The sequence below is a fragment of the Mauremys mutica genome, chromosome 1 (assembly GCF_020497125.1).
Source record: "Mauremys mutica isolate MM-2020 ecotype Southern chromosome 1, ASM2049712v1, whole genome shotgun sequence".
In the NCBI taxonomy this organism is placed as follows: Eukaryota; Metazoa; Chordata; order Testudines; family Geoemydidae; genus Mauremys; species Mauremys mutica.
The window spans coordinates 56,646,038-56,649,554 of NC_059072.1; positions in this window are offsets into that span (position 1 = coordinate 56,646,038).

Genomic DNA, 3,517 nt, shown 5'->3' on the forward strand with positions numbered 1-3,517 from the left:
AAGGGTAGTGACTGTAGCTTAAACCTCGTGTCCAGGCCTAGTTGGACTGGCTGGTTTCTTTCTATGGGTAGTGATAGGGATTTTAAGGGGTCCCGCTTGCCCCAGACTGTGTCCCGCTTGCCCCAAGCTGAGTTAGCTGCCAGACCCCCACCCATAGGGTCAGCAGCAGACTGCATCCTAACCCCTGCCTTTCAGGCCCAGGCCTGTTAGCAAAAACCAATTGCTATATAGGACAAAGGTTAACTTCTGCAAAACTTGTTTGTCTGTATAAGGGGCACGAGCGGGGGCGGGGGGGTGAAGAAACCAGAGAAAGGGGAACTGAGGGAAGCTCAGCTAGAATGCGACAAGAGCCTTATCCAATGCAACCGCAAAGGAGGGGTCTTAAGGCAGGCAGACTACCAATGAAAACCACATTTGGGACAATAACAGGAAAAACCCTAGATGGTGAGGGGCAGTGACAGGCTCGCTAAAAGTAAGAAAGTATGCCAAATAAGGAGTTAATAAAGTATAATGTGTGTGATGTGTAATTATGGTTTGTGGTTTTAGCCTTTATAAGCTTGGTGAAAATCTGTTAAAGACAAGGCAGCTACCCCCCCCTCTTTGCGTGGGGCCATGTTGACCTTCCCTATATGCATATTTGTATCCTAATAAAGGTGCCTTAGGCTGTGTCTGACCCAAAAACAACGGTGTGGTCAATTTTTCCACAACAGTAGCCATTTTGACCTTGGGATCAGCCAGTCAGAACGAAGGTTGGTTCATGACCAGGCTGAGGATCTACAACCCCCTTTCCCACAAAGATTATGTTCATTGCCCTCTTTTGTTTACATTCTTGTTATTTATTTATTTGCGTAATACAGTTGTGGCCTTTGTGCCATAAATTATCTCTAGCTTGTGCAGTGTATTTTTGGCATCCTCTGGGCAAAGAAGCATGACTAAATAGCCCCATTTCCAGATATCCTAATTGGTTCCACATTCATTTCAGGATCTGCTTCAAACCTGTTATCAGTGTAGTACTCTTCATGGACTCACCTCAAACTTTTAGGCCCAGATCCACACAGGTATACTTTCTGCAGTTTAGCATTATTTAATTATATAAAGCATTATGATTTATGTACAATACAGTATAACTCTATATGCGTGCATACCTAATATAGATGTATAATGAATAAGTGTTCCAATGTGAACTCCTGTTGCAAGTGGATGGCTGGGCCATGAATCATTCCAAATTAATTTTCTCTGGATTTCTCAGATTTGACCTATGAATTTAAAAGTTACAAGGAATTAATGGCCTTAATACAGGTATAAAGGTAAAATGACAAAACTGTGGGTTTTGGTTGCTTAAATAACTAGGATTTATTAAATATAGGTAGTTTCATGTATGTGAAAAAACTCATTCCTATGATTTGACTAAATATACCCATTTTCTGGTCAGGTAGCACAACTACTGTGCAAATTAAAACATGATTAAAACATGCTTTTGCATAGCATTGGTGGAGATGGCTGTCTTCAGAAGCTGAAAACAAAAGTTTGGGTCCGATCCTGCCTTCCCAGCACTCCTAAAGCTCCCTTTGTTTTCTAAATGCTTTGCAATAACAGATTTGATTTGAAAAAGAGGAAATAAAAGTTCAAATCATCCTCTAACTTGGATCATTGTACTTTTGTTGCTGGTTTCTGTGGGAGTTCAGAGCACAAGGAATGTAGGACTGGATTTATTAGCTGAGTACAATAGGCCAAATCCTCAGCTGGTGTAAACTGAAATCAATATAGAAGTCAGTAGAGCTTTGCAGATTTATACCAGCTGAGGATCACAAAACATCTACCTGGTTTCTGAAGAACAGAAATATACATCATATGAAGAAACTTTTTGTGATGTGAATGTACTATAAATCCATTCCATTCTGAAAGCTCTGCACATTCTGATTAAAATGAATAAGATATTTGTCCAATTTGAGTCAATAAAAATTATTGCACAAATAAAGAAAATTTGAATTTTCCCCATTAAAAATGCACATTTATCATCAATGACTAGAAAAGTCAACATGCCACTAATATTAAAACCTCTTTTGTTAGGAAAAAATTCAGAGCCTGCCTTCACTAGTGTTAACAAAATGCCTACTAGGTTTATCAAGGAAGGGTGAATACCAATAGAAACGCAAAGAATCAAGACAAGGGGTGATCAGCTCTTTGATCTTTCCTTCTTAAAATCAGATCTATGCAGTGATTATCTTTTTATTGTACTGCTAAAGCTCTTGTGCTTACACAGAATGGCTTTAAGAGTCCAATACCACATCCCTTTCTCAGGCAAAACTCTCATTAAAGTCGATAGTTTTTACATAAGTAAGGGTTGCAGAGTTGGACCCAAAGGCTACATGTATGAACAAACCTATTTTTTTGCATATTTTTACACTGAAATATTTCTGACTTTTTAAAAAATATACAGTAAAACTAAGCAGGCAGAAGATCATCATATATACAAACAATTTAATTACTACCTTGATTTCTTCCAAGTAGAATGCTTCTATTGCAGGAATTATATTTATGGATATCAGTAAGTTAGCTCTTTCCGCTCAGAGTTGCTGAAAGGATGATTTGCTTAAGAAGATTAGTCCTTTCAATGCTCAGAAGTAGTACTGGACAAATGAGCCTAAAATTACTATAGATTAACTCCATTAACATCATCTTCTGAACATTTTTAAAATGGCAGACCTTTCTGTGAAAAATCTTTTAATCTGACCTTTTATGTGTCCCTTCAAATCAAGTATCAGCTATTAATACACACATTTAAATTTCATTTGTTGCACTGATGCCAGTAAAAACTGATGATCCTCAAAACTATTTTGAACCAAGCAGTGAAAGCACCAGTCTGATCTCAATAAAAATTCATCGGCTCTAGTAATTCCCTCTGATGAGTGATATAATTCAGCAAATCTAGTGAAGGCTGAAGTGGATGTACTGTAGGAAAACATGTTTAGGTTTGGTTTCTCAAGTGATTTGTTGAATCTTTAAGCAAGTTGTTAGTTTTCACATAGGTTCTAGCTTAATATGATGAAATGCATTAAAAGTGATACGTTGCAAGTTTATTTAGTGTACAATAACACTGCAAATATTACTGGCATGAGTTTATTTCCCACCTGACACTTCAGTGCCAAATCCTGCAATGCTTACTTATGCCTTACAAAGACAAACACAGTGGGGACCTGATCCTTCATTCTAGATGACCATTTTTACACCTCCATTGAAGTCACTGGAATTACACTTCTGTCAAACTGGTGTAAAGAAGTGATGAATCAACCCTGGAATATTTGCCTTGCTAAGGATTGAGCAAGAATTGCAGGACTGGGGTCACAGTCAAAAGTAAATCAATATTGTGTTTACCAGAGTGTGAGAAAATTGAAGCACTTGTAACTTACATATCCCTTATCTCAAAAATGGCCAAAGTAGTTCTCTTCCACTGGTTATTTTTAAGTCACAGTGCCATCTACAGATTAAATATAACATATGCAACTCAAAGCTTTTG